We start from the raw sequence: 21,861 nt of genomic DNA, 5'->3' as shown, positions 1-21,861 counted from the left end.
CCTAGCCAGGGCTGAGGCCTGAGAAGTGATCCTTGCCTCCTGCATGGCCAGCTCCCTCAACCGTATTTCTCGGTCCACCTCTAGCTCCATTCTCCTTATGGCTAATCTTGTCTCGATCTCTGCTTGGCGCTCACGTGCCTTTTCCTTTTCCTGGGCCTCCAGTTGGAGGCGTGCGACACGTACTAGAGCACGTGCAGCGTCTCTCGATCCGGACGAGATAGTGGGCGACAGAGGATCAAACCGGGGTAGTGTTACTTTTTCCTCTACACCAACTGCACCCTGCCCAATCCCCTCCTCGGGGGCAGGAGTGCGTTTGGACAATGACGGGGCGGTAACACCACACAACACCCCCAAAGTAATCAGCCCATTTTGCACGGCTGTTCTTATATGTCTCTTCAGTATACCCCTAATCACCTGGAGGTTATAGTGGGTGGCTATGGCCAGAAGATCATCCTTCCTACAACTGTCCAACTTATCCACGCTAGGAGAAGAAACAAACAAGGCCAAATCAAACGTTGCCATTGTACAGCTAACGAGCTAACGAACCAACAACCAAACCGCAATACCACACCAACCAAGACCAGACCGTCCAAAGCAGATCTATCCCGGACGAGCCCCCAACTGTTACGCCCCTCCCTGGTTTTAGGCTCTCGTCTAGGCTACAGGGGAGGAACAGTAACTATGGCCGGATCTAGGTGGCGAAATATTAGGCATGATACTGGAGAGAACCTCTTAAACCTGGTTTATTTACAACACTACAATGCACAACCACACTTCCACCAGACACAACCCACAACAAAACTCTATGTACAACTTATAAATTATATACACACACACCAACCTCTCACTGGTGCCACACAGGTATGAGAACGGAGGAGGCCGCACAAGGAAAGAAATAAAAACAAAAACTCTAACTAAATCCCTAACTACTCCCACACATATATACACATACCGCTTTCTTAGTCCTACTAAAAGTACAGGGGTGGTGACCTCCGCTTACCTGATGTTTCTATACAGAGGTAACCTACGTGTTGCACGATGTAAATGCGCGCACATACTTCCCTGTTCCCCAAACCTAGCGGCACCGCTCTCCCTCTCAAGTGTGGGAAAGGTGATTAAATACGCCCGTATCAGGCGTAACACATGGGACTGAACGTCAACAACGTACGTAGCAGAACCGCCACACGTAATACACAAACACAGAGTCCTGCTCTTCCTCCTTGGTGAGCGCTCTCTCTCTCTCCCTCTCGGTTCTCTCTCATCCGCGCTCTCGCGAGCAGCGCGCAACCCGCATAAATATTCGTAGCTCCGCCCCATGCTCCCGCGGTGCAGTGGACAGCATCCAATAGGAACCTGGAGAAACACAAGAAAACACCCCCACACGCAGACACACACACAGAACTCGAAGAAAACCAAGTTGGGCACGTAATACGTAACAAATCACTTTTTGCGAGGTATACACTGAATACAATTCAATGCTCGTTCCACTGTGTTTCAGACCTCGCAAGCATTGTTCCTACGTGTTTCACAGCTTCGGAGTACCAGAAGATATTCCCTCTGACAAAGGGCCACAGTTTACCTCCCAGGTGTGGTCTGCTTTCCTCGAGTGCTAGAATTGGCAGTAAGTTTGACATCGCGATAGCACCCGCAGCACTTGGGAAATATTTGTATTTTGTTTAAACAGCCACTGGTCACAATTGGTCCCATGGGTGGAGATGGCATAACATTTGTTGACAAGTTCCACTACTGGCTTAACACCTTTTGAATGTTGGCTCCACGGACTGATCCATGCACTGACATTCCGGAAGTTGACGAGTGGATCAAACACAGTGAACAGTTTCCAGGCAAACAGAAGAGGACTAACCTTTACAAGGGGTTTGTCACAAACTCGAACCAAGATACATTGGCCCGTTCCAGATCACAAAACATCTTAATGACGTAACTCCCCACTATTGCACTTCTAGATCTTTCCATGTGTCGTTGCTCAAAACCATCATAGGTCCTTTGGATGACGCTACACCCGATGTGATCCTGCCTCCAGTCATTGACTATGAAGGCAGACTAGTATATATGGCGCGGGACATCCTAAACTCAAAGTGACAGGGTCCCACTATTTATTACCTAGTAGATTGGGAGGGCTACGGGCCTGAGGAGCAATGCTGGATACCGGTTAGGGATGTTCTGAATAAGGGGATTAGCCCCTTTCTACTTTTTGCCTGTGTATTATCGATTCTGACCTGGACTGTTTGACTTTCTTTTGGATCTCGTCTGTGTACCTTTGCTGCCCTTACTGTATTGATCTTTAACACTAGAACAGCTGGATGCAACAATTGAGGCACGTCAAAACTTCATCATGACTACTTAATACGCCTTTGAAGGAAAAATCTGAAAAAAAAGACTTATTTATTTAAAAACAATAAATAAAAGTTGAAAAACGAAGACAAAAGCTGATTTAAAATAGTTGTGTGCATGATACAGCAGTCTATACCTAGAACAGCCAGATGCGTCAATTGACAGTTAAATATTATAGCATGCAGATTGAAGACGTAGCCTGCTTTGCGCTGTTTTGCAGGCTGTCGTGATCGTGACTGCTCTCTTCATGTCTATAATAATAAGGCAGTTACTACAAGTCACAACGTCTGCAGGTGCAGCGCGATAGCAAGTAGGCTAGTGAGCACGGATCCACTGCACCAGAGTAATAGTCCTAGGACATTCGGACCTTGACTGGCCTGAGTCCAGAGTCCACACTTCTCACGCTGCTGGATGCTAGCACTGTAAACAAACACTAAAAAGATGGGCGTAATATATCTATAAACTATTTGCGCTGCTGCAGTGCGACAGTAGCGTGTAGCATCAGTGGAGCGTCAATTGATGCAAGCCGCCGTTAGTGGTAGATCAAAACAGCCACTCTTCTAGTGTTAAGTAAAACAGTTTCACTTAGGTCTGCATGCATCTGTCATGCTTCCAGTGCCACATGATGCCAGTGCCACATACATAGGATACAACAGCAAAAGGGAAAGAGAGAAATGTATGTTACATTTTGATTAAATTATTGCATGACTTATCAGAAAAAAATATTATTAATGCAACATTGTGTGTTCACATACCCCTTGAGCAGTTTTGATTTTTGGGGATGTACAGTGTGTATCTGTACACTGGTGATGTAGAAAATATTGAGCACATACATGTAAGTATTGAAGAGTTACATAACATTGCACATTAAAATGTCCCAAGGAATGTCCATTGTGCCACATCCTTGTTCAAATGTGGCACACACTGATCAGACACACTGGCCCCTATACATCAAGAGCATGCAAAATTTTTATTTTATTCTTTTTGCTAAAGCAAAACATGTAACAAACTGGGAGAGAGGGCTGGACGCAAGTGCGGACTGAACAATGATTTAATAACAAAACGAATACATATATACAGAGCACACAGAACATACACCAAGAATAATCAAACAACACCTAGCATAGGAACCAAACAACACTAACAGAAATGATTGGGGGGACATGGCTAAAGGAAAGACATTAACAAGCATATAACTAGAGAAACCAAAATCGCACCAAGTACAACTGAAAGAGAATACCAATGAACAGGGAGTACAAACAGGCTACATTTACAAACAGAGAAGACCAAGATTCCAAATGGCATACAAGCAAGAGGTACTTACAATAACAGATAACACAAGACACTAAACACAAGACTTAAATACACTGACCAAACAAGGAACTCAACAAGACACACCAGAAAGCAATAACGAGGGGCTGAGAACAAGGCAGGGGAGTGAAGTCAAACACAACTAGGAATTTCAAAATAAAAGACACAAACACAGAACAAAAACAGAAGACATGACTGACAGGAGGGAGGCGGTACTGTGACAAAACGACAACATTGGAAATCTTACAAAAAGACCAGACAATTCCAAATATAAGTTACTAATAGTCCAAGAGATGTCCAAGAGGATAGCTAAGCTAACCATGCTAGCTAAGAGCCTAAACGATGCTGAGGAAGTACTTAAGTACTACAATACTTAAATGCTCTAATTCTGTTTATAATCTAATATTTAGCTGATATTTAGTATGAATTCTATTATGCACAATTGTTTATTTATACTCACAAACAAATGAGTCCTTCATATACCTTCATAGCTGCTGTCCTTGCTAACTAACTGGTTCAACATTGTACCTAAACAACTCGACATAAACTCCAGCCAAAGCCTTTTCTATGCCTTTTCTATGATGTCCAAAAGTATACACAATCAAAATATCAACTAACAAAATAATCCATGACTGCTTCAGTTTCGCCAAACAGACAATCGCGTGTGTTCTAGAGAGCTTAGTTTAGCTTAGCCTAGCTTAGGTTAGCACGTTTCCAACCCAGCTGGCTATGTCCTTCTCAAAAACAAACATTCACGAAGCATGGCAAGTGAGGTGTTAATTTTTCATCTTCGAGTGAACTATTGGCTAGATCAGCTATCAATCACTTTGAAGGTGTCAGCTTGCTGCTTTTGCAGTTACTTGATTGGCCCATGTGGTCCAAGTTTTTACAACGAGAACTTACAAGTCAGATTTCTTGCAAACAGTTGCATGTTGACGGCTGAAAACCAGTATCCATGTAGACGGGATAGGAAATTTTTCAATGTATCTGGTTTGTTTGGATAGATTTCAATGTTTAATACGTTGAAAGTTTAACCCCTGAACAAGGCTCTTCACGAGTGAGGGAAGATTGACAGGTGGATTGGTACAGCATCTGTAGTGTTGTGGATGCTGTATCAGACAGTTGTGGTGAAGAGGGAGCTGAGCCAAAAGGCAAAGCTCTCAATTTACTGATCAGTCTATGTTCCAACTTGCCTATGGTTACCAGCTCTGGGTAGTGACTGAAAGAATAAGATTGCAGTTACAAGTGGCTGAAATGAGAAATGAGAGATGGAGTTCAGTCATCTGTGAGAGACTGTGAGTAGACCCACTGCCATAGAGAGGAGCCATTTGAGGTGGTTCAGGTATCTGGTCCAGATCTCCCTTGGGCACCTCCCTGGTGAGGTGTTCCGGTTATGTCCAATTAGAAGGAGTCCACAGAGAACACCTAGGACACGCTGAAGAGATTATATCTCTCCACTGTCCTGTGAACACCTTGGTGTTCCCCCAGAAGAGGTGGCTGGAGAGAGGGATGCATGTACCTTCTTGCTTAGGCTACTTCTCCCATGACCTGGATGAATGGATGGATTGATGGATTCTTTGTGTCCCCACATTTTGCACAAGCCAAAAATACTTTATTGAAATACTTAATCCTTATCCTTGAGAGTAGCAAGTAAAAAAAAAAAGGTTTGAACTTGTAGAACTTTCTTTATATTATTCTTTATTTCGAATCAGGAGCACAAGTTGTCCTTGTCAAAAAGTACCATAAAACCCTGATATTATGATTATAAAAACATATTCGAATTCAGTGTACAAAGTTCTATAAGAACAATCTATTTTAGTTTGTAAAACAAAGAGTACAGATTTTCTCACTTAGTGACAATTCCCTCATCCCACCCATCCCCACATAACCAATACCCATTTTTTCACACTGGGTAAAGTACAACACATCATTACCAACAAATCATGTTTTCTCCACCATGAAAATCTAGGATGGCCTAAAATCTAATTATACTATTGAGTGGTTGGCTGTTGTGATTGGACCATCTGCCTGGATCTGCTGTAATATTCGTGATGAAGGTCTAGGCTGCTCATCCTCTATTATGAGCATCTCCCTTTGGCCTTCACTGCCAGGCAGATCACATGGACACATCAGTTTCCTCCTTCAACAAGTCTGATCTGGTCAAAGTTGCTACCAAGTTCTGAGTTCAATTTGCTTAATCATTTACTTTTTTCTCATTACTACTATAAGTCTCTTGTCCCTTAAGATCGGTATCTTCCTTATAGGTTGTCTTTCTCTCACAGGTTCACTGTGGACTAATGTTTCCTGTTGCTCATCATGGGCTCAGCACATTGAAGATTCACTTGATGGATCATAGGTAGGTAGAGTATCTGTTCATTTAGTTGTACTTGGCTTTGCCGGCTAACCAAACTTGGTATGTAGTCATTGAACTCTTCTACTGCAGTCTTGCTTTCAAGATCACAACCAGATTATACTTGTGTCGACTATACTTGTGTCGACTTGTATATACTTGTATGCTAATTGCAAATAATCACTTAAAGTGAGATTGTATGATTAGCTGTTGGTTACGCAGGCCATGAGGACGTGCACATCTCTTGGGTTCCTTTGTTTTTTGAGCCCTCTTGTGCCATATGTAGGTGTTTGAGAAACCAATGGCTTATATGCAGTTTGCAAAACTAATTTCTATCCAGTAGTCTTACTATTCTGTCGCCTCCATGTGTACTTACACAAATCGACAGATAGCTAAACAGCAAGATCGGGAGGCTTCAATGAAGACAAGTGCTGGAGTAAAGTTTACCATTCTTTACTTGTTTGTCTTGAGCAACATGAGCTTCCAGATTGTCTTTTTTGCTAAAAGCAAAACTTCTCCAAGGATCAAAATGACAGGATTGGAATGGATTGAGAACTGCTCAGATTGACTAAGTTGCTTCTTGCATGCTGTTTGCAGTATGGCTGTAGTGAAATGTAAATCATTTGAGTGGAGTCACCTAATAGACATGTACAAGAACAAATAAATGAAGTCTGTCAGCAGCTGTTAAATGCCACATAAGGGCAACAATGATAATTAATTTATTGCAACATGACGCCATCCATATTGTCAACATGTATCTGACTCTTTTAGCTTCAGGACCTCTCCAATCGCAGGATATTCTTGCTGAACTCTGCAAATTTGATTGGATCTATTTGTTTACTAATAATCATCTGTTTAGCCAAGATTGATCACTTGATTAAATGTAATAGCAGTGCCTCAAACAGTGTCTCAAAACAGCTGTGTGAAAAAGGAGGAAATCTTGGGATATAGGTTAGAACACAACACATCCTTCTTGCTTTCTCTGCACATGCAAAGATCTGTCTTATCTTGTAAAACATATAGAGCCTCAATGTCTGGTTTTTGTCAAACCAAAAAATATCTCATAGCCAATGTCATGCTTTAACACCTCACACTTGATAAGTCTAAGCTCAACCCTATGAAGATGAAGGTTCTGTGCTTCCTAAGCCCCTCTACATTGTCCTCAAAAGTCTGCATATTACCTTGAATACTATCCAAGCATTCTTCTTGGAGTGCATTCATTTCAAGGATCATGACTGGCATATTCATCAGCCTGAAGAGGATCTAAAAACTCCAGGGCATGACACAGTGAGATAAAACAATCTTTCTGCAACTAACCCATAGTGGGAAGTCTTCCTTGATCTGCATACCCCCACAGTATAGTGAGGTCATGGATTCTCCATAGGGGTGTATATTATGTATGTTTTGTATATTCAGCAACTATTTTTCAGTATACAGATGAAGGGTGCCATAGTTTTTCCACATGTAGACCACCATTGTTGAGTATGGAGGATTAGTAATTTGATTAAGATGTTCAGTGTGCTCCATAGACATCATTAGAGAAAAGTTTGGAAGTGTATTTTTCTGTTTGCTGACCAGATGAATTGTCCTTAAGCGTGATAGACATTTAAAGACTAAGTATGTACGTCAGGTTATGGCATTGGACTTTTCATACAGCATTTGCCAAGCCACCTTGTCTTGAGTCTTTTAATTCAGGTCAATGTATAATAATTATCTATACTGAACTTAAGGTCCAGAATTAATTGTTGAATCACAGTTAAATCCCTCTAAAACTGCCACAAAATGTTTTATAAGGAGAGTTTGGTACATTCAACTGAGAACTGACATTGTGAACCACACGCACTGTTGTCAGCTCCTTGAAATGTAAATCAAACATCTCTTAAAATAGACCAATAACAAGAATCCTAGACAAAGAACAATTTTAAAATTCTAAATAAATGCTTTCTATTGCACCTTTAAAAACTTGTCCGTATTCTCATGGCTCAACAAAAATGTCAGTCAAATGTATTTATTTATTCGAGACTTGAGGTGGACGATCTGGTCTTTCTTACACAACCATATCTTCTAACCTGTGCGAAGTGAAGGCCACAACAAGAAGTCTTCATGCAGGTTTTGGGCTGTATTGGGCGTTCTACCATACCGTTATATACGGTATATATGTGTACTACATTAACATGCGTTTCAAGGAGCGGAAGATATGAGATAACAAAACTGGACAAGAAAATCGGTGTACCCAGGGCAAGCTTAGTATTAATTACCCCATGGTTGTCTATATACAGTAGACATTAATAAAAAAAGTTGGTGGTTGTTTTGTTTACTACGCTAGTTGAAATGACAACTACAGGGGTTGGACAATGAAACTGAAACACCTGTCATTTTAGTGTGGGAGGTTTCATGGCTAAATTGGACCAGCCTGATGGCCAAACTTCATTGAATTGAATTGAATTGAATTGAATCACTTTATTTATCCCCAAGGGGGCAATTCATATTGGGCACAACATCACAAGATAGACAAACAAACATGAATACCAATCACAAGCAAGGAGTCTAATATCCAAAGATAAATATCAGTGTTCATTTAGTAATCTAATGGCTTCAGGAACAAAAGTCACTCTCCGCCGAACAGTCCGACATCTAATACAACGATACCTATGGCCATGAGGCAAAAGTTCAAACTCATGATGAAGAGCATGTGAAGGATCATTAATAATAGACCGACCTTTCTTCAGTGTTAGCTGTTTGTGCAATGCACTCAAAGGTCTAAGTGGGAGACCGACAATTTTTGAACATGTAGATACTAAATACTGCAACCGTTTCCTATTTTTTAAGCTCAGAGACTGGAACCAACAGATAAAAGAAAATGAAACAACACTCTCAATAAAAGAACAATAAAATGTAAACAACACAGATGTATCAACGGAAAAGGACTTAAGCTTCCTAAGAAAATACATACGTTGCTGACCTTTTTTTAAAATAGTCTCTGTGTTGTCTTCAAATTTTAATTTATCATCAAGAATTGTCCCCAAGTATTTGTAAGTGCTAACTTTCTCTACTGCTCGTCCGTTTATATATGTATCAGAATTCACAGGTGGCAACTTGGAAAAATCAATAATCATCTCCTTGGTTTTCGAGACATTCATCACTAGGTATGAACGTTCACACCAATCTATAAACTCCTGCAAAGCTGGACCATGATCCTGATTTTCACCAGAGAGCAGAGACAACAGAACTGCATCATCTGCAAATTTTATAATGTACTGATTTTCATGACCACTTCTACAGATATCAGTGTATAGGATGAATAGTAACGGGGACAATACGCACCCTTGAGGTGAACCAGTAGAAGTATACATAATGTCTGAGAGGGTTCCATTTACAAGTACCCTCTGTGACCTCTTGGTCAAGAAGTCCATAATCCAACATATCAGCCCATACTCTAATCTAAAAGAATATAAAAGTTTCTCAGCTAATAAAAAAGGCTGTAAAGTATTAAATGCAGAAGAAAAGTCCACAAATAGAATTCTTGCTCTCGTCTTAGGTCCTTCAAGATGCCTATGAAGGACATCCAGCAAAAATAATTTCGAATCATCTACTCCCCTTCCGGGTCGATATGCAAACTGTAGGGGATCTAAATTATCTGTAGTAACTTTAAGAATATGAGATTTCACAATCTTTTCCAATGATTTCATTACTAATGAAGTAAGAGCTATTGGGCGAAAATCTCCCATAACCTTAGGACGAGGTACTTTAGGAACTGGAACTACTGTGGAGTGTTTCCATGTCTGGGGAACGATACCACTAGTCAGGGAAAGTTGAAATAATTGTTGGAATACAACTGCCAGTTGATTTGCACAATATCTTAATGTCCGACCACAAATTCCATCTGGGCCTGCTGCTTTATTTACGTTTATAGATTTGAAACACTGGGAAACACTAGCAATATCAACATTAATATTAAGATTAGGATTAAGAGGTTGCCTAGAACTAAAACCTTGCCCCATGTTAGCCTCCCAATCTAATTTACCTGGAATATCCCTTTCAAACCTAGTAAAAAATGAGTTAAATGAATCAGGCAAACAATCTTCAGTAACTCCCTCAACCAAAACTCTTCTGACAGGGACTCCAGATGAGTTTACTGATGCCATGTTCTTTATTCCTTGCCAAGCAGAATGAAGATTCCCTAATTTAAATGTATGTTCAATTTTGTTTTTGTAAGCTAGCTTTGCACGTCTGATAGCAGCTTTGACGTCTTTATTAACCTCTTTTTTCTCAAGTTCTGTGCCTGTATAAAATATTTCTTTTTTCTTCTTTATGATAATTTTTAAATCTTTTGTGATCCAAGGCTTGTTATTGGGAAATATGGTTATGAATTTGGAGGGGATGTTACAATCAACACAGAAGGCAATATATGATGACACTATATCTACCTGATCACTAATACTGTCTTCAGGGTTTAAGAGTACATCCCAAGAAGTACATTCAAAACAGCCTCTAAGATTTTCAATGGCACTTTCTGACCACACTTTAACAGACTTCACAGACTTCTCTGCCCTTTTAGCCACCGGTTTATAAGACGGAGCCAACAGGACAGAATTATGGTCAGCAGAGCCTAGAGGGGGCAACATGACAGACTTATAAGCATTCACCACAGACCCATAACACATGTCCAGCACCTTGCCACGTCGTGTAGGACATGTGACATACTGTTGGAAATTCTTAAGGCTTTTGTCCAAGGAGCAATGATTAAAGTCTCCCAAGAACAAACTTTGGAGAGTCTGGAGAAATAAGATCCATTCTTTGAATTATATTCACAATATGATTGGAAGCAACTTCTGCATTTGCTTTGGGATGAATGTACACAAGGATAAAAAACAGCTGGGGAAATTCTCTCGGAAGATTAATTGCACATTGCACCAGTAATGTGGGCTGTGGACAATGTGAAACATTTATTGTTCTCTGATGAGTCCACCTTTACTGTTTTTCCCACATCTGGGAGAGTTACGGTGTGGAGAAGCCCCAAAGAAGCATACCACCCAAACTGTTGCCCAGAGTGAACCATGGGGGTGGATCAGTGATGGTGTGTGCTGCCATATCATGGCATTCCCTTGGCCCAATACTTGTGCAAGATGGGCGCGTCACTGCCAAAGACTACCGAACCATTCTGGAGGACCATGTGCATCCAGTGGTTCAAATATTGTATCCTGAAGGCGGTGCCATGTATCAGGATGACAATGCACCAATATACAGCAAGACTGGTGAAAGATTGGTTTGATGAACATGAAAGTGATGTTCAACATCTCCCATGGCCTGCACAGTCACCAGATCTAAATATTATTGAGCCACTTTTTGCTTTGGAGGAGTGAGCCAGGAAATGTGTCATTCCCTAGACGAATTGACGCTGTATTGGCCGCAAAGGTGGCCCTACACTGTACTAATAAATTATTGTGGTCTAAAACCAGGTGTTTCAGTTTCATTGTTCCATGTGGTGTTCCAGTGTCTTATATGGGGAGATAGGTTTTGGTGTGCAATGAGTTCACTCAGATATTGTTGGGGAAGACTATTTAACGCTTTATACAGAATACAGAATAATTTTAAAATCGATTCAATATTTACCGTTTTCTTATGTACACACACACACAACTGACAGCAAACAACCATACAACACTCAGGGTCATAACAAATACACAAAACTGCACCCATGTCCATGCTTTTGGCCACAAACTTTAAATCAAACCACTTTTCTTGCGTCTTACCACCTTCAAAAAAAAAAAAACCCAATAGACAGTTTTACAGGAAAGGAACAGAGAAGTTAATGCTACCCATAATGGAACTGATAGAAGAAACTAATCTGAGAAAATATCTCAAATGGTTGCCGATTTACACAACCTTGTTATGATCCCGACTTGGTTATGAGGCCATAAAATAGGCTTTTGAGAAAGGAGGAAAAGAGGTGAAGAGCATTAATTGAGCATTTCAAGTGTTGCGCTGGTGGCGCTGCTCTGCTGGTGACTCGGACTCACGTGCTGCTGCTGCTGCACAATTGTTTGTTTTATTAGAATTGTTGGTTTATTAGAATATGGCGACTTGGGCACAAGTTCTGGTTTTGGCTGTCATTATATGGGGACTTTTCATAGTATGCCAAACAACTCCAGCGGAGAACAGCTGGCCTCTCTTTATATATTCCAGAGCTGAACTGCTCTCACTCCGGTTTTCGGGACCTCCATTGGAGATAACCTTGCCTGAGGCAGTCAAACGACAGCCCGTACGAGATAGGGTACAGCGGAAGAGAGGCAGCCGAGGGGGTGTAAGACGGCATTTAAGACGGAGGGAAAATAGACCCCCGCTGCCCTCTATGATACTATGCAACGTGAGGTCACTCAGGAGTAAAATGGAGGAGCTTCGCATCAACACCAGGACATGTTTCGAGTACCGTGAATCAAGTCTCATGGTGTTCACAGAGACGTGGCTTCACCAGGATATTCCCAATTCCTTGGTTGAAGTAGATGGATTCTCTCTTGTCCGTGCTGATAGGAATGAATCGTCAGGAAAGGACAGAGGTGGGGGCGTCTGTGTGTTTGTGAGTAACTACTGGTGCAAACAGTACACAGTGAGAGAAAAGGTCTGTAATCCTGATGTTGAACTTCTTTGCTTAAGCTTAAGGCCGTTTTATCTCCCGAGGGAATTTGGGAACAGTGACTATTTGCGCGGTCTGTGTGCCACCTAGCGCAAATGCAACGAGAGCAGCACTTGCTATATCAGACTGTGTTCATAAACAGCTCCAGCGCTCACCCGATGCTCCAACTTTTATTGTAGGTGATTTTAATAATTGTAAATTGGAAACAGTTCTACCAGGCTTTTTTCAGTATGTTAAATGTGGAACTAGAGAAGGCAAAGACCTAGATAAATGATATGGTATTATTAGGAATGGCTATACTGCAAAATCCAAAACTCCCTTGGCAAACTCTGACCACAGCACAGTTCACCTAATACCAGTTTACAAGACCTTACTTAAACGCAGCAAACCAGTGGTTAAAACGGTGACCATGTGGGAGAAGGATGGAATAGAAGCACTGAAAGGCTGCTTTTTGTGTACAGACTGGGATATATTTCACAATGCGGATGTTAATGAAGCTAACTGATGCAGTAACTGACTATATTACTTTTTGTGTGGATAATGTTCTAGCTAAAAAAGAAATAATTATATATCCTAACAATAAGCCACACATAACAAAGCAAGTAAAGGACTGTATTAATAAGAAAAAAGCTGCCTTCAGGAACCAGGATCCAGGCATGAAAATGGGTCAGGGGTTAAAAAGGTGAGAAGACCGGGGGGGCGGGGCATGTGCCGTCATGGGGATACGGCGACGGGGCGTTGACATGTGGGGGGGGGAGGTTGACATGTGACGTCATGTGTATACTGCGACAGGGGGGGTTGGGGGTGGCTGCTGGTGTACGGGGATACAGCGGCAGGTGATGCCAAATATTGCTCGTAAGGTGACATCATGTAAAAAATATAATAACGCGTGGCCATGACTTACTAATGCGTGCGAACAAGATAATTAAGTATTACTTTATATAAAGCCAGGTTTACCTTCCTTGGGCAGTCAGTTCGCGAACATCCCTGGGATCTGCTTGCTTTGCTGTGAAACAATAAACTTTGTTGCCGCGTGTGAAAGGCGACGTTAGTATCTCGTTCCCACGTGTTAATAAGTCGTGGCCACGCGTTATTTATTTATTTTTTACATGATGTCACCTTACGGGCTCCGTAAAATATAGTAAAATCCATAAAGAAATTTTTTTTTGACTGTCATGTCAATGGATTCAATGTAAACGCAATCCGTAAACGCAAGAAGCCGCTCTCGCCATTCCGGATGGCTCAGTCAAAACCATTACGTCTTAATGAACCAATAAATACATCAGCGGCGAAAATGAGTGTAAAAATACCAGGTTCACGTGTTTTTATTTTCTAACCTGGGCTAAAGCACAGGGTAGACTCAAACGACAAGCGTTTACAACTTCATCTTCAACCTTTTCAGCCCTGGTGCGAATGTGATCCTCACACGTCCCTGGATTCACCAGTTACAACTACAGACACACTAGAAAAAAATTCTTATTTTATGTCACCGTTAACTACACGGGGTTGACGCGAACTTAATAGGCCCATCTATCTACCTATTTATCACAAGAGCTTGTGACAGTGTTCAACGCTGTAGCGAACGGCAGTAACTTTGTTTTACCGCAAAATATGAAAACGATTGAAACCATTAATAACCCAATTAAATCCACCCAATTAAAAATGTACGATCTGGTAAATGTAGTGGTAAATGTACGCTCTTCTGCCTTGTCCCCGGTGTAGCACTAGGTCCTGCTTCTCGTCCCGCTTAGCAGTAAATGAATAACATGAATGAAGAACGTTTGTATGATTGAAACGCTATTTGGCCTCTATGAAGGTTCTGGGCGGAAACTGCTGGCCACTGTCATTGAAATTGCCAATTTCGGAAGTGCTCTGTTTGCTTAATGAGTCAATATGATAATTAAAATATATACATATAATCTCCCGACCCCCCCCCCCCCCCCCCAAACAAAAAACTCATCGGATCTACACGATTCACGTAGGTCACCCTTTTCAACTTCAAAACGGCGAATTTCACCGAAAGGTGACAGATTTTCATGCCTGAGGATCGAGCTAAGTTGAAAGAAGTACAAAAGGAGCTTGATCAGATGCTGAAGGAAGCAAGGAAACATCAAAGGGATATTATTGAACAACATTTCCAAACTGCAAGTTCCAGAAAACTGTGGGGTTGTATGAAAGTCATAACTCAAATGCAAACAAAAGGTAACCAGCTTGTTACCAAGGATGAGTTGCACATGGCCAATGAACTAAATGAATTTTATCTTAGGTTTGAGATGCAAAATTCCACTCAAGAATGTAATAGTGTGTTGGAAACTGTTTTATGCGACCCTGACTCCAGGCTGGTTGTGGATCCACAAAAGGTCCAGAGACTTTTTAGTCAGCTGTGTACCAAGAAGTCCACAGGTCCTGACAGAATATCTGCATTATTACTAAGGACTTGTGCATAAGAACTCACCCCAGCTTCGTGTCCAATTTTCCAGCAGTCATTGGACTTGCATACTGTTCCTACACTTTGGAAAAAAAATCATCATCCCTGTTCCAAAGAAGTCATGTCCAGTTGACAGTAATGATTACAGGCCTATAGCATTAACTTCGGTTGTGATGAAATGCTTAGAGAAATATGTTGTGTCTTTGCTCAAAACTGATGTAACACCCTTGTTAGATCCTTTTCAGTTTGCTTACAAACAGGGACGAGGCACACAAGATGCAATTAATATTCTGACCCATCTGGTCCTAAGGCATTTAGAAGATCATAAATGTTATGCACGTCTGCTTTTTATTGATTTTAGCTCAGCTTTCAATTGCCTTCTGCCCCACTTACCTCTGGACAAAATGAAACAAATGAACATTAATCCTTCTATTATCAAGTGGTATTTTTCTGTTTTGACTGATCGTATTCAGTATGTGAACGTCAATGGCACTCTTTCAGATCCTAAATCCATCAGTACAGGTGCACCCCAAGGTTGTGTGAGTTCACCTATGTTATTTACTTTGTACACGAATGGTTGTGTGAGTAGACACCCAGGCAACTATGTACTGAAGTTCTCGGATGATACTGCCATCCTTAGTTTACTATATAAAGATTGTGGTGCATCTAGTTATTATTCTGAAATAGAAAGTTTTGTCCAGTGGTGTGACATTAATAATCTCACTGTAAATGTGAGTGAAACAGAGGAGATGGTATTTGACCCTAGAGCCTTAGGTGACCATTGTCCTGTGATTATCCATGATATCCCTGTTAAACAGGTTAGCTCTTATAAATACCTCGGTGTTTATATTGATAATTTGTTTACCTGGACGGCCCATGTAGAAAGTTTATGTCCTAAACTGCAGCAGAGATTGTACTTTCTCCGAAGGCTTAGGCTGTATGTACTGGGCCAGGAAATAATGTTTTTGTTTTATCGGGCAGTTTTACAAAGCTTGATCAGCTACGGGATACAGTCATGGTACGGTAATCTCTCAGTGAAGTTAAAATCTCAGCTCAATTATCTGGTCAAAACTGCTATGAAGGTTATTGGGGAAAAAAGAATATAATACACTCCAGTCTGTCTATGAACAGTCTGTGCTCAAAGGAGCTCAGAAGATAGTGGCCGATGTATCTCATGTGCTTCACCATGAATATCAACTCCTTCCCTCTGGTAGAAGGTATATGATGCCAAGGTGTCGGCTCAATAGATATAAGAACTCATTTGTACCAGCTTCCATAAAGCTCTTAAATAGTCTTAAATAGTAATGTCTAGGGCTGTGCGATACTTGTACTATGGTAGAGGCAATGTGCAATATCTGTTGTGCTATGTTAGAGGGAATGTGCAATATAAAGATGCAAATTTTTAAAATGGCTTTTTTTTATTTTATTTTATTTATTTTTTTGTTATGTAAAGTGTGTTATTGTATGTAATGATGTGAGAATGTTTGAATGATTGTAGATGTTGCAGCAGGATGCATGTGAAGTCCAAGAAGAATTTCCCCTTGGGGACAATAAAGTATCTTATCTTAAAGTATCTCAAATCTTATCTTTTACAAGAATACAGAAAATCACAAACATACAGATGACTGGTGTGATCGCTCCAAGAGTGGCCGAGGCCAACAAAACAAAACCCATGCTAAAAACAAGGACCGCTACCTACGCTTCTGAATAGAAACAGACATGGACTACACTGTGTGTCTAACAAAACCTGACAAACCCAATCCCAAACAAAATGGAAGTAGGTTGGTAGACTCTGTGAAGACCGTAACAGAGGATATGGGAAGTTGGGGGACAATCCTGGCACAATCTTGGAACAGATATAGAAAGACTAAGGCAAACACCTGCATATTCATGCAAGCATAACTACAAAGTTTTTAAGAATGTTACATGCAAGTGTTGCCAGTATACTTAAAATATTTTATATATCAAGTAATGTAATACTCCTTAGATTTTCAGCAGAAAATATATACATTTTATATAGATCAATAATAAGTATACATTGTGTTATATTTTATGTCAGATAAATTTGGCAAAGACCCAACATTCAAGCTTCATATATATATTGAGATTCGTATATATACATATATTCTGGGATTTGTTCTTATTCCTATACTAGATATTAGGCTTGTCATGATACTAAGAATTACAACTTCGATACGATACTTAAAAAAATATTGAAATTCGATACCAAAGTCAGATACTGTGCTCATTTCCATTTTAAAGCCTTTTTTAGTTTTTTCATAAACAAAGGAATATTGTATTTTGTTTCACAAATTTCAAATAAATAAAAGGTGTAGTCCCTACCACATTAAAACAGAAAAATAAATAATTGCACATTAATATAAATTAACATAAATAATAGTAGTGCACTCTGGAATTCACATTTAGAAGTAAAAAATGGCTAGTGCAAAAAGTGTATTTTAAGTATACTTTAAACAACTTTAACTTCAGTATTAAGCCTGGTTTATACTCGACGCGCCGCGAGCGGCGCGAGGGTCCGCGCGGCGAAAATGACGCAATCGCTGTGGCTCCGCCCGTGCGCGAGGGCCTCGCGCGCTGTCGCGGCGCGAGGTCGTGCACCTCTAGAATTTTGTAACTTCGCGCGCGCGCCGCGCTTCAGCGCGATGGACAAAGTCATGTTTGCCGGGTTCATACGCCTATACAAGGTGGAATTAAAGCACTTGTACGTCACTTTAAAGGTCCATTTCAATATTTCCCAGCACGTTAAACTTAATAAATTAAAATATTTATACATATACTCGAAATGAATCGAAATAATTCGCTTTTTTATCACATTATTTAATGGTTGTTTATTTTCAAAACGCCCAATCTTAACGTCTTCACGTTCTCTCATGTTTCGTCCTGGAATTACAAGTAATTTCAACATTTTAATGTACTTTAGCCTAAATTCCAGCACTTTTCAAACCTGAAACACAAAGCAACATTAAAATGCGTCAGGTAAATGTTCATTCCCTTTTTTTTGAGGGGTGTTTCTTTATACTACCACATATAGTTTCGGACAACATTTCAAAGTCATATTTATGTTTGATGCCTGGTGTATATATACGGTCTCTGGTCAGGTAAAATGTTCTTTCACCGGTTTTGCAGGGGTTTTTTATTCTCCACTGCCACCTATCGCCACCTATCGTTTCGGAGAACACTGCAGCGACGCTCGCGACGTTCGCGAAAGTATAAACGCCTACACCGCTCGCGCAGGGTCGCGCGAGGTGGGCGGAGCCGCGCGCTACAGTCACTCGCGAAAGTATAAACCAGGCTGTAGAGTTCAGTATTCATAGATGATTGATCCGTTGTAGTATGGTCACTCTTTTTTTTCTCTCTGTATGCTGTCGCACTTACGGCTCTTAAACCAAGAATATATCAAACATTTGCTAGGATACCATAATCGGACACACAATCTTGTATGCTGTAGTAATACTAGAAATGGGAATAATCACCAACCTCTTGGAATTCTTTGTACAAATCTGTGTGCCGGTCCTTCAGGTGTTTGGCCAGATTCGTTGTGTTAAGCTAGGTTTATACTTTTGCGAGTGAACGTAGCGCGTGACTCCACACACCTCACGTTCTTTGCAGTGTTCTCCTTAACGATATGTGGTAGTGTTAGTATAAAGAAACACCCCTCAAAAACGGGAAGTCACATAATTCGTTTATCATTCATTCATTTGATATTCAACTGCAAATCAAAATCGGAAAATAAAAAAAACTATTCATTATTTAGTTTTTCGTTTTGAATATGAAAACAAAAAAAAAAAACCAGGCTTGTATTTTTCTGTTTTTTATTTGATGATCCAAACAAAAATTGCAAAATTAAAAAACAGATTCAGAGCCAAACTTGATTTTGATTTTTTTTTAACTTGACCCATTTGTGTGCCCCGGAAGTTACTGATTTGTTCTTCGTGGGCTTCGTTTGTGCGGGAGTGCACTGCAGTGTTACTTGTTCTACTCTGATTGTAGCCTAGACATTGGAACATAGTCTATATTGGTATAGACAACATGACCGGACTGGAACCACATACTAGTTTAATTAAAGACTTATTTGAAGGTGGTAAGACGCATGAAGAGATTTTGTGCACGTTGCGTCAAATACTGCAGTAAAGTCGGTTTCACGTTCGCATATTCAGAATTCGTTCTTCAATAGCTTTAAGACAGTTATAGCAAAAATGCCAAAATATGCAAATTAAAATTTCTGGCAACATAAACAACCACCTACAACTCTGTTTGTCAGGAATAGGCGTATTTTAAATTGTAGATAACATGTTTTTTAAAATAACTGCTGTCACCTCTGCAACGTCTAAGGCACCGAATTCTGAATATGCAAACGTGAAACCAACCAACAGTGCAGTTTGTGTATTTTGTGTATCTAGATACCTTTGTGTATCTAGTGGTCCGGTGTTATTTATCGTTGTGTTTTGTAGTGCTTGTTTACTTTAGTCTCTGCCGTGTTTTTTGTGCCTTGTATTATTTCAGCATCCATACTTATATAAATGTGTTTTCCTTTCATAATCGCTGTGGTCCTTTATATTCCTTCGTGAATATAAACGAACACACTTCCTTTCTGTGAAGTGTGTTCTCTGTATGCCTCGTAAGTCGCGCACTCTACGTATGTGCACGGTTCACTTAGAGGAGACTAGTTACGTTAAAGTATGTGCCATCTCTATCGCGATTGTGTCCAACCCTGACTCCCACCACGTTACACAGATATTGGTATATTATTTATTTCAGTAATTCCATTCAAAATGTGAAACTTGTATATTATATCAGTCTACGTGCAATGAATGAGTATATTTCAGAAAATTTGAATATTGTGAAAAGGTTCAATATTGAAGACAATATTAAATAGCTAATGAACTAAAACTGGTCTCTCAGTCTAGTTCTGTATGCTACACAGTCATGGGGAAGAAAAACAAGTAGTTATATATTAAGTGCATCCTAAACAACAACCTACAACTCTTACATGGGTATTTGTACCTTGCACCAATTTGTAGTACTCAGTTGTTGTCTTATTTCAATAATACAACTTGTTTGGTGCTGTTCTGATGGACCATTTAAAAGCTATTGAAATTATAAGATAAAAACTCACCACGACTATTAGATAAGAGGTAGAAATACCCAAATCTGACTTGTAGGTTGTTGCTTAGGATTGCGCTTAATATATAAGAACTTGTTTTATGATTTTATGATGCGCCGTTTAAAAGCTATTGACATAATTAGACAAAAACTGACCACCACAAATTGGTGCAAGGTAGAAATACCCATATAATAGTTGTAGATTGTTATTAAAGATGCACTTTGTGTAATACAAGTTGTTTGGTGCTCTTATGATGGACCATTGAAAAGCTATTGAAATTATTGAGGGAAAAAAACTCAATTACTTTACTACAGCCACTTGCATCCATGTTAACCGTGTTAATGTAATTTGTAGACGGTGTCTTAGAGGTTATAGCAGTCACAATAGTACGTTTAAAATAAAATGTTGTCTACAACTTAAAATATGTATATTCCTGGCGTAAAAAAAGTTGTAGGTATTTGTTTTGTTTGCCAGAAATGAGAATTTGCACATTTTGGCACTTTGCTGATACTGTTTACCGCAGTCAAGCGAAGCCCACGAATAATAAACAACTTCCGGGGCACACAAATGGGTCAAGTTAAAAAATCTAAATCAAGTTCGGCTCCGAATCCGTTTTTTTATTTTTGTTTGGATTATCAAATAAAAAACAAAAAAATACAAGCCTGTTTTGTTTTTTTGTTTTTATATTCAAAATGAAAAAAGAAATGAATTTTTTTTTCCGATTTTGATTTTCAGTTGAATATCAAATGAACGAATGATACACGGATTTCACATTTACCTGATGAATTTTAATGTTGCTTTGTGTTTCAGGGTTGAAAAGTGTTGGAATTTAGGCTGAAGTACTTGAAAATGCTTAAAATTGCAACTACTTCGTTTCACAACAAATAGCTGTCTGATTGAACAGTTCTCTTGTACTACGTTAATAAATATGAGCCTCTTGTAATTCCAGTACGAAACATGAGAGAACGTGAAGACGTTAAGATTGGGCGTTTTGAAAATAAACAACCATTAAATGATGTGATAAAAATGTGAATAATACAGGGTTGCCAACTCTCACGCATTGAGCGTGAGACACACGCATTTGACCGTTTTCACACGCTCTCACGCCACACTTCCGATATCTCACGCCGAAAAAAAATATCCAGTTTATTTACCTCAGATCCACATATATGATTCAATACGTTACTAGTTCGCTAGCTCTGGCGCCATCCACCGGCGATATAACACAGAACCTGTGTCCATTTTACGTTCGCCACCCCCCCCTCCCCGCTCAACAAAATACACTCGCCACCGGCTCCAGGTTAAAATCTCACTCCAAGCGAACGTCAAAAGTTGGCAACCCTGTATATATTTTACTTAAGTTTAACATGCTGGGAAATATTGAAATGGACCTTGAAAGTGCCGTACAAGTGCTTTAATTCTACCTTATAAAGGTGTATGAACCCGGCAAACATGACTTTGTAATTGCACTGTGGCGCGGCACGCGCGAAGTTACAAAATTCGAGAGGTGCACGACCTCGCGAATCGACAGCGCGCGAGGCCACCGCGATTGCATCATTTTCGCCGCGCGGACCCTCTCACCGCTCGCAGCGCGTCAAGTATATTTCTACACAGCACTTCTGCTGCTTTCCTTGCTTATTAAGATGGGCTGCGAACACACT

The 21,861-nt window shown here is 40.1% G+C and overlaps 1 protein-coding gene across 4 annotated transcripts in view; it reads left to right on the top strand.

The window, feature by feature from the left end:
- Positions 1-21,861, top strand: part of tasp1 (taspase, threonine aspartase, 1) — a 65,593-nt gene that overhangs the window by 42,064 nt on the left and 1,668 nt on the right. Inside the window, exons 13-14 of one of the 4 annotated variants that reach the window (XR_013132352.1) lie at positions 1,499-1,621; positions 5,946-6,019. The exons of 1 other annotated variant lie outside the window; for it this stretch is intronic. The gene's annotated coding sequence lies outside the window, so the exon portion shown is untranslated. Of the gene's footprint in view, positions 1-1,498; positions 1,622-5,927; positions 6,020-21,861 lie in introns of all 4 variants that reach the window. 2 more of the 4 variants (XR_013132356.1, XR_013132355.1) reach the window with 2 other exon arrangements.

The sequence above is a fragment of the Brachyhypopomus gauderio genome, chromosome 1 (genome assembly GCF_052324685.1).
Source record: "Brachyhypopomus gauderio isolate BG-103 chromosome 1, BGAUD_0.2, whole genome shotgun sequence".
NCBI classification, from domain to species: Eukaryota; Metazoa; Chordata; class Actinopteri; order Gymnotiformes; family Hypopomidae; genus Brachyhypopomus; species Brachyhypopomus gauderio.
Note: the sequence above shows the minus strand (reverse complement) of the source record. Positions and strands in the feature narration are given on the sequence as shown.